This window comes from Dreissena polymorpha, chromosome 4, assembly GCF_020536995.1.
Source record: "Dreissena polymorpha isolate Duluth1 chromosome 4, UMN_Dpol_1.0, whole genome shotgun sequence".
In the NCBI taxonomy this organism is placed as follows: Eukaryota; Metazoa; Mollusca; class Bivalvia; order Myida; family Dreissenidae; genus Dreissena; species Dreissena polymorpha.
The window spans coordinates 63,077,632-63,088,343 of record NC_068358.1 but is presented as its reverse complement, the minus strand read 5'-3'; the positions used below and the strand labels follow the sequence as shown (position 1 = coordinate 63,088,343).

General features: G+C 32.8%; 2 long non-coding RNA genes across 2 annotated transcripts; one reads left to right on the top strand and one right to left on the bottom strand.

Moving 5' to 3' along the window:
* The first annotated feature begins 2,954 nt into the window (after positions 1 to 2,954).
* On the top strand, positions 2,955 to 6,493 carry LOC127876304 (uncharacterized). The gene is made up of 4 exons (XR_008047771.1): positions 2,955 to 3,106; positions 3,603 to 3,716; positions 3,969 to 4,127; positions 4,794 to 6,493. It is a non-coding gene; the product is annotated as an uncharacterized LOC127876304 (long non-coding RNA).
* On the bottom strand, positions 6,070 to 8,792 carry LOC127876305 (uncharacterized). The gene is made up of 4 exons (XR_008047772.1): positions 8,650 to 8,792; positions 8,028 to 8,132; positions 7,511 to 7,650; positions 6,070 to 6,787 (listed from the first exon to the last, which is right to left on the bottom strand). It is a non-coding gene; the product is annotated as an uncharacterized LOC127876305 (long non-coding RNA).
* Positions 8,793 to 10,712: the final 1,920 nt, after the last annotated feature.

Genomic DNA, 10,712 nt, shown 5'->3' with positions numbered 1-10,712 from the left:
ATAATATGTTTATGGATGCTAAGCACGATGAATAATCTTGAAAATGATTGAGAATGATATTTTTATTTATAATTTCACAATTAACGATGAGAACTATTTATATGAATATTTGAGACAACCTATACATGGTACAATACCTCACTACCCGTGAATTATAAAAAAGCGTGTCGTTAATATAAGCTTAATGACAGAGTCTTCCTGTGGAGGAATATAACATTGTTACCATAAAACGACGGACTTTCTTAAGTATAGTCAGTATACATTTCAATTATACTTCTGTTAATCTATTTGAATGGCAAATGTAAACAACTATGCAACTTAATCTCCAAACATATGTAAAATTGTTGATATACACATAATTGTGGTTGTAATTGTGCATTCGCTTAATCAATCATATTTGCGCAATTTTTTTGAAATAAGAGTTTATGCTACATATATAATTATCGAAAGAAGTGAAAACCAATTTTAGATAGCTAATCCGAAAATTCAAAATCCCGCCCTTCATTTCATACATCAAGTTGTGTGCAATGTTTTACCAAAACCTTTACGATGTTGACTTTCATTTATTAAATACGTTTATTATTTGCAAAATGACGAGAACTTCATTTATTTTCTGTGGTGGATTAAAATCTTTTAATTAAAAATATTACATTTTCACACTATTTATCAATTTCATAATGATTAATAGTTTGCTTCCTCTTTTATCAAGTAAAAAATACAGTCCTCTAAGTCAGAAGTATTTTTATATTCATTATTGAAAGCAAGATACTTTTTGTTTGCTTTTGTTTGTTTTTGTTATTGTTGTTGTTATATGCTGTTTTCATTATTTTTAGTGATATTGTGCTTAAATATCATATAATGTATGCCTTATTGTAGATGGAAAATATAAACGGTCTACAGACGCACGCTTTAACTTCATAAACAAAAATAATGTCAAGAAGAAAATTATGCAAAGATAAGAATCATAATGTTATTCTTTTGCGTTCACATTGTTACATAATGCATATAAACCATAGAAATAACACAAAACAATACACCTCAATATTGTTGTTAATTAAGCGTGAGGCTTTGTATAGAAGTTAACTTTGTTTGACGTATGCATGATATTTTGGCAGACACATTTAAGTATTAAATGTATTCATTATTCACAAACATTACAGTGATTATATGCGATTTATATACCAATATTTTATTTTTAAAATTTTAAGCCAGCGTATGGATTTGAAGAATTAATGTTAAATTAAAATAATGATCTTTTATTGGTATAATATATCGTATATAAAATATTTTATTTCAATGAAATTCATCACGATTAAATTTATGCCAATACCGACTCTTTTGCCTTCGTTGTAACGAATCTAAAATGAGACAAATCTACACAGAAACTGGAAATTTCCGAAAAAGATATACATGTCTTTTGTATAGCTCGATAACATTGACCTTGCACTTGTGAAATCCATTGGCATACCTTAAAAGCTTGGAATGTTTCCTATGTTTACATTCGGTTCGTTCGTGCGCGTTTTACACGTATACAATGGACAATATTAAAAGTTAACTTTGTGCCGTACGCTTAAATCAATCCACATGTATTCCTAGTAACGTTACTTCAATATGTTAATGCATAAGGTAAGTTCAATGTTGATATTGGCTAGCTATACACGAATGAATGTTTTATTATTCAAAAACTGAAATTCTGTAAAATTCTTGTTTCGTTGATGTTCTGGAATTACTTATTCTAACCGTTTATTCTTGTTTTCATCAAAGCACAGGCAGCAGTATCATAAAAAAATGCCCCCCCCCGGACCATACCCCCCCCCCCCCCCCCGAGCTTACTCCAGGGGTTCCAGATTGTTAAATGTACACCTATTGTGTATGGTTTAACTTTCCAACATCGAATAATAACAAAAAATAACAGTTTAAAAAAATACCCCTCTTATAGGTATTATATATACACAAGGTATGAAACGCACTATATGCCTATTGCTGAAAGATTGTGGAACACTGGACGTGACCTTTTTCATCGAAAACACACATGTTCCCGTGCAGTTGCCGACAAAATCCAACTGGATTCGTTAGAAGACAGTAAAAGAAACGAGATTACACTATTAACCGTTCTCCTGCTCGGCTAATAACTTTAATATTCAATTAAATTCGACTTTCTCGCTACATGTCTGTGTTTTGCTGTCATATTTTGTCGATCGAATACTCGGTTCTAAAACGCCATATCATTGGCCAACACAATGAGAACAACCAACCAGATGACGCGTTATAAAATTAAAATGGTGTACATGTGTTGATAAAACACCGAGAGACATATAGAGAGAAAGTCAAATTTAATTGAACATTAAGGTTATTTGCCGAAGAGATGATCGGTAAGGTGTGTAATTACGAAGCTTTTAATGTCATTTATTGAATCCAATTGCCTTTGTCCGGCAAGTGCATGGAAACATGTGTGTTTTCGATGAAAAAGTTCACGTCCAGTGTTCCACAATCTTTCAGCAATAGGCATATAGTGCGTTTCATACCTTGTGTATATATAATACCTATAAGAGGGGTATTTTTTAAAACTGTTATTTTTTGTCAATATTTGTTGTTGGAAAGTTAAACCATACATAATAGGTGTCCATTTAAGAATCTGGAACCCCTGGGGTAAGCTCGGGGGGGGGGGGGGGTATGGTCCGGGGGGGGGGGGGGGGTATGGTCCGGGGGGGGGGGGGGGGGCAATTTTTGTATGATACTGCTGCCTGTGCATCAAAGTTTATCTGATTGAACAAAGCTCTAATTTTATAAAGCACATTAACATAACAAATATTGTTGTCTGCAAGCAAAACGTCAACACCACAAACAGTTAACCATATTCGCCACACTTGCAGACGAACAGCTGAACAGTTGTCTTCGGAATATTATTTCCTTGTTTAATGCTTAATCATTATATTTAATTAAAATTGTTCTATACACCCTTTCAGTTATTAACTGATTATAATTACCTCCCCTGAATGACGTCATCCGGGGATACCCGATTATCGACTGTAAGCAAACAAAGAGATGTCTGTTTGACAATGTGTGTTTTCAACGGTGTAAATGGACTTAAAATATGAACGAAAAGGTTTGTACTGACCTTATTATTAATAATTTATTATTTTCTTATGCAATTTTGATATTCGGTTTATAATGCTGATAAAGCAGCGGTATTGTTTTTGTCTGTTATATGTTTTCGCGAGGACGAAACGTTCAAACGAAGGATTTTTTACTGAAATAAATCCTGTTCAGAAATGTTGATATAGATTAAATAGGTGGAAATATTGACTTGTTTTATCTAAGGACATTTCGTATTCGTCAAAGTATGAACACTCGTTGGCATTTATATTTTGAAGCAACTAAAGGACGCTTGTACTGGTCTTAGTCATACCGTGCTTTTGTACCAATTGACCATTTTTTTTAAATTGAAAGCCAACGGCATCCAATGCAACATATGGTTTGTTAAAAAGCTATTTGTTTGATTAGAGCTTGTACTAAGCTATACCCGGCGTAATGTGTATTACTGTGTAAAGTACAATGAATCAGTTATCATGAATGTTATGAAACAGAATTTTGTTCAACAGATTAATGACCACGACTATGCTGTCCAGTTTTACACAGCAACACCAGTATTCGACTCAAAACCGGATGGAAAACAGATTCAAGACATTACTGTATCACTCGAGAAGAAGTTGAAGGTAAATTAAATTGTTTAGTCAATTGATTTGTTTAAATAACATTTGGGAATAAAACATTTATAGACATATAATAATTAATATCAATACAAATAAAATGAAATTCTTAACCAATAGGATAAAAACACATCTTATTATTTGTTAACCACGTTTGTGGACTTTGTTATACTGATTTTAATGATCCAAAATAATTGGTAAAGTTGTTATTCACTTGATTTTTTTAAATATTATTAGTTGATCTTCATAAAATTTCAGTCTAACAGGATCTGCTGTGTGCCCAAATGTCACACCACTGGCTAAGGATTGTTAGAAGGCCATGGAAAGCCCAGCTATCATGCATTTCCAGCTGAAGATGATCCAGTTCAAGCTGTTTGGTTGAATAAAATACGAAGAGATGAAGACAGACATTTTAAGGTCAGTTGTTAGTGGTTTCAGTAAAACTTTAAATGATTTTGTATAAAGAAAAATAAAACATGTTAAAGGGGCCTTTTCACAGATTTTGGCATTTTTTTAACTTATTCATTAAATGCTTTATATCGATAAATGTAAACATTGGATCGTAAAAGCTCCAGTAAAAAATCAAGAATAAAATTAAAAAAGGAAAAGAACATTGCCCGGACCAGGTTTCGAACCAGTGACCCCTGGAGTCCTGCCAGAGTCCTGAAGTAAAAACGCTTTAGCCTACTGAGCTATTCCGCCGAGTACACATGCTTAATGTATTTTATACCTTATATAAGCAATCTTCGTAGTTTCACAAAATTTAACGACAAAAACAGAACTCTCCAAATTATTCAATCGTTTCGCGTTGCAACGCTTTATAATTTTTAGGTTTTAAAATCGTCAAAAGATGCATATAATGGCTATATTAGACCATGGTAAATGTTCAGTATTACTGTTTCCTCGCAAATATCATAACTAAAACGAAAATTTGCGAATCTGAAACAACTTTTTTCAATTTTGTCAATTTACCAAAGCGTGAAAAGATCCCTTTAAGTACTATACATTTTCATGTCAGAAAAATAGTGTTGATGTGATTCAAAAAAAGCACACATATTTATTTATTCTTTTTTTTTCTTTCAGATAAGTCACAATACGGTTGTCTGTTTTCTCCATTTTGAACGTGACTGTCTTGATGAATCTGGATTTGCTAAGCGGAGGTATCTAAAACCAGGAGCCATCCCTACACTATTCGACTGCTGGAAGGACAAACCACATCTGTTGAAGCGAATTCAAGTGGAACGTGCAATTAACAAGATTAAAAGTTTTCACATATTTGATCAGGTCATTCTGGTTTCTCTGTTTGGGATAATTAATCAAATTTGGACAGTTTGCTCATTGCTCACTCTTTTCCAAGACCCAATTATACCATGTCCTGGTGTTTAACATACATACCATTTATATGAACATTTGTTGTTCGTGTACATCATACTACATGTAGGCTTATGAAAAACCATTGGCTGTTCATGTAATATTTGTACATTTTTTGGCTTTGTATAAAGTTTTTGATAATTATCTTGATATAAGCATTGATTTAGTTACAGATTAATGCTTAAAGAGTACTTAAAGCTACACACCTTGAAATAAAGTACATGTTCATATAGATGCAATTTGAAAGTGTGCAAAATATTCATTAAATCTATAGTCTAGTTAGCAGGTAATTAATTATTTTTCAAACAGGAATAACTGCTTTTAAAACTGAAAGAAGGATTTCTATATTAAACACGATTATTTTTAACTTTTTAAAGCGCAAAAAAAGATGGCTTTCTACCTTGTTACCACCAGATATATTCTAGTTGGCATAATAAAATTAAATCTATAGCCTAGTTTAATAGCAAGTTATTTTTTTTTTCAAACAGTACTGCTTTTAAAACCGAAAGTAGGATTTCCAGACGTACACATCCATTTCGACAAACGCGATTATTTTTAAGTTGTAAAGTGCAAAAAAGATGGATTTCTACCTTGTAACCACCAGATATATTCTAATTGGCATAGATAAAATATGTCACTCATACTTAAATTTACTATGCCAAATAAGGTGTGTGGCCTTTACATAAAAATTGTATATTCATCTTTTTAATCATGTTTGTTAATTTGTTTTGATTGTATGACTACTGAATAAATAATTTTGTTAATAGAAATTTTAGTTTTTTTTGGGAAATATTAGGTAAAACTAAGAAAGTCCAATGCATATTGAGACAAATCAGTACTTAAGTTCGTTTCCTGGGAAGAACCATTACTGATTCTCAATGGGGATCAAAACTGGTTGCTCCAGATTGCTTAGCAGACACCATAGCAACTATTTCACTAAGACTCTGCTACAGATTTGCGTAATCCTTTGAGTAAAAACACTTTGTAATCAATGATATAAGCTTTATTACAACAGAAATAATGCAAGATAAGCACATTTGAGTAGCATAGTTCATCACAAAACAGTATGAAGTATCATTAATTGTAAGATTAATGATGAAAGACAACATGTGAAAGCTAGAAATCATAAACTAATTTAAGGAAACACAATCTGAAAATTACAAACATGCAGATACAGGTATTGCACCAAAATGAGCTGAGATCCTATGATTATATTGAATGAATAAATGTGATTTGAGGTGAATCTCACAAATACTGACACTAAAATAACACAAAATTGAATACTTTCAAATATAATTTAGATTATTTCAATACTCTTTATTTCTGATTACCGGTTTTTCATGGAGCGGAAACACTTGCATCTAACAATTGTTGAACTGTTACGTTCAGATGTCCATGTGTCGAATACATAACCGTCATGAAAAAACACATAGCCTCGTTGAATAGGCTTTTCAACACCCAGTTTTGAACCTTTACCAGAACTTTTGGTCCATTCCAGAATGTTCATGTACGAAAAGTCTTTGAAGATCGGTCTGGTGCTTTGGGTCCATGTGCATTCTTCCAAATTAAGATGTTCTTCCGCTGTTGACACTGTTGATTGTCCTTGACAGTTCATACAGGACGACTTCTGCTTAGCTGCAAATGGCTGGTCTGGATAAGGATCCACAATTAGGATGTTATCCTGGTTGTCACTGAATTTCTTTACCCTGGAAAATATATAAAAGTAAAGATTTAAACTTTGTAACAGAACATTAAGATTTAAGGTGTTACAAAAAAAGCACTACTCCAGAGTCTGTTTCAGATACTTGTTTTCCACCTAATAAACGCCACCCCTACCTTCTTTGTGACCAAAAAATGTATAAAGACAATTTAACTAGTGGCATCCAATTTCTAATGCAGACTTAAGAGAGTAATGTAACTTATTATGTCAGGGATTTTAATTGAAGCAGAAAGCTGTGTGCCACTATGCATGTTATACATTGTAAAGTACTATATGCTGTGTGGTCGAGTCAGGCTGACTAAACAGATAAAACTTATTTTTAACAGACTGGTTGACAGAAACATAGAAAAAAATTCACAACATGAATGTGCGTTTTTAATATAAAAAGCAGGCTTTTTCCTGGCCATTTTGGGAAAAAAGCAATTGCAGGATCGTGAATTTTTCGTGCCAAAAATCAACTGATTTGGGAAAAACTATTATAAAATAACCCTTCACAATCATTCAAATTAGATGAAAAATCATATTATTCATGGTAATGTACTTTGTTAGATGTCATTTACATATAATTGAGTTAAAATAATCATAACCTCTTCTTTCTTTTTAAAAAATTATTTTTTTCAAATTACAATTTAGGTTAGGGAATGGGTCCGTTTAACTGACCCGTAGATACACCAGGAAAAGGCCTGAAAAGGCGATATAAAATAAGTACCTCAAGCAAAGTTCGGCTTTTGTCTCATTCGATTTCACAGCTTGTCCCCGGCATTTCAACCATATTCGCAACTCTGTAACTTTGCATCTTTCTGGTTGAAGTTGCGGTAAAACAGCGCCAGGGACATCCTTGGCATACAGCTACAAAAAATAAAAAGGCAGGTTTTAAGCATTATTGCTTCTTTAGAAAAAAATCATGTTACTTATACAACATACAAAATTCATCATATTATTTTTTTAGAAAATGGTTTGAAATAAATATGATTGATACTGAATGTAGTGTAAGTTACATGTTTTTTTTTTAAGTGGCAATAATGCTTAAAACCTGACAGCTGAACTTGTATGCTTTCATGTTGGGTCTCTGTACCGAGTCAATATTTATTAGAGTGTATTTATGGTACATGACTATGTCCGGATATATTCATGCCACCAATGTGTATGTATTTGCATAATTATATTAATAATAAACTTAGGAGTATTTATTATAGTGAATTCACATTTTAAACAAAAAAACAAACCTTATGACAATCACAGTCGTGTACTGTTGTACTTTCTTTTCTGTTACAGGATCTGGTTCAGCCATGGTACTTCACTGTTTCTGAACATAGCATTTGGGATGATTCCTGAAAAAAACCCACATATAATGCTTTTTTTGCAGCTGATTTTTATATTATTTCAACACTTGAATCTTCAGTCAAACACTCAAAGAAACAAAGGATAGTTTCGGTTTTGAAAGTTTATAAATATAGAGATTTTGGTGTAAAAAACATGAAAGTTAAATGACCCGTTCTCCTGATTGGTTTTCATTCACATTCTTCTACTTTCTAGTTCTATTTAAGAATAAAAAAAGCCCCGAAATCATATAATTCCTATGATAAAATCATGATTACAAATATAAACTTTCTGAAAATAACTCGTAATACGCTTTGCTTTCAAAATTTGGCATTTTTATACAATATTTACTTTTAGGTTCCAATCCAGGTGTAATGGTATATGTACGAACATGAAATGTGTCTTGACAAAACGGAATGTTTAATGCATTTTTTCTCACTTCATCGTACTTAAAAGTAAATATACAACAAGCGATAGCTTTTATATGCGTCAATAAAATAATAAAAATAAAACATGTGTGCAACTTACGCATATATTGTGCTAAAGACGTTGATTTCTTCAGCGACACAGTAAAATTTTATTTTCTCTGGCGAATTTCTATCCCCCGTTGACGTCACATCCGGCTAAGGGACACAACTCTAACACTAGTAAAAGCGAATAACTGAAAGGGTGTATAACGAAATTCGGTTCAGTTTATGTCAGGTTCCTTCCAAATTAATCAAACTGGTTTTGGTTTGAAGAGCTAGCTAGCTTAGTCCAACAGTCGACTTGACATGTGTTTGCTCATATAAGCAAGTGGTGTTTTTTCTATTGTCCAGGGGTGTGGGGTTATTTTCAAGATACAGGGTTACTTTTGGTGAAAAAGTTAGGGTATTCATAGTGTTAATCAAGTCTCAAATGGGTGATGATCCCCCCTCCCAACTTATGCTAAGTTGTCTATACTTTAAAATAGATTTGCAAGTTTTCATAGAGAAAGGTGTGTATCCCTATTCCATAAAATGTTGAATATTGTACTCTAGTGTATTGACATCATAATACGGTAATCGTGTAGCTTCGTGTCCGTTCGACAGTGAGTTGCAATGGGAAACCTGCAGTTAAACTGTGCTGGGTCAAAGGCGATACAATATGGCAGCTATACAGAACTGCTCGTGATACACATACAGAGTTGATTATTACATTGAATGGCAGCTAATTAACAGTTGTGCAAATCAAGGGAAAACATAAAGAGAGTGATGCCAAACGTTCTGTCGTTGTTGTTTCTTTTCATAACGAAACAACCTAGTGATACCAAAATATGTAATTTGTCTGTTTCATTTGTTACACACATAGTGTCAATTACGTAAATTATTATAGTCATGCGATGAGAGAAAAACAAGGTTGGTACAGACCTTGGAAAGTCCTCGATGAAAGGTTTCACCTTGAAAAATCAATGATTCCAACTTTACCTTAAACACGCGGTAAAATGGCTATTGACTTTTTCAGAAAATCCTTGATTTTGTTTAGCAGTAACCTTAACACATATGTAAATGTATTTACGTTCTAATCGTTTAGAGGGTTATAAAAAGGGTATTCATTGTGATAATTGACCTTGTATTGATGTATGTGCATTTGGGACCATGGAGAAATCATATTAATGTTCCCAAGCCCAAGGTACGAATGATTTTCGTGTAATGAGTACGAGTCGTGTATTAATTCCGTATATTTCGGTTCTGCCTTTGATGAGTGAAATAGTAACACAATGAATGGGTCTTTTAATACAGCAGAAGATGTGTGCTTAAATGAAGATATTAACTTACAACATTCTGCATTTCAGAACTAGACGTACCTATATGTTGAAAAATGTAACTAAGCAATAAATAGAGGATATTTGTTGGTTTCGTTAGCATATAAAATTGAATTCACGCCACGAGTGAATTTTTATGTCCCCCACCACTATAGTGGGGGACATATTGTTTTGGCCCTGTCTGTTGGTTGGTTGGTTGGTTTGTGTGTTTTTTTGCTCCAACTTTAACATTTTGCTATTACTTTTGCAATATTGGAGATAGCAACTTGATATTTAGCATGCATGTGTATCTCATAGAGCTGCACATTTTGAGTGGTGAAAGGTCAAGGTCATCCTTCAAGGTCAAAGGTCAAATATATAGCTGCAAAGCGGCGCAAAAGGGTACAAAGTGTTTCTGACAAACACATATCTTGTTTTATATGATAACGAGTGAATTAAATTCGATATGCTACCAAAACCAACAAATTTTCTTTTTATTTTATGCTTATTCTTGTAGATTTGTTAATTTTCCCAATTTGCCTAATAAAGTTTCCACGTGGGGTGCCGCAATTTTTAGAACGCACAAAGAACTAGCTACACAAGAAAATAGTTAATATCTAAGTGTATTTACATCAATGTTTTATTCAACATATATCTTTTATTTCAATTTCTATTTCAAATAACATTTTTTTATACATTCAATTTCAGAACAAACACCAGTTCAATTTAAATTATTATGAAATTAATAGTGTATCATATACTACCGTAGTGATTTGTGTATTCAACTAAACTCAAAGTTACGAAAGTGCTCGCCGTTTTGAACACCACT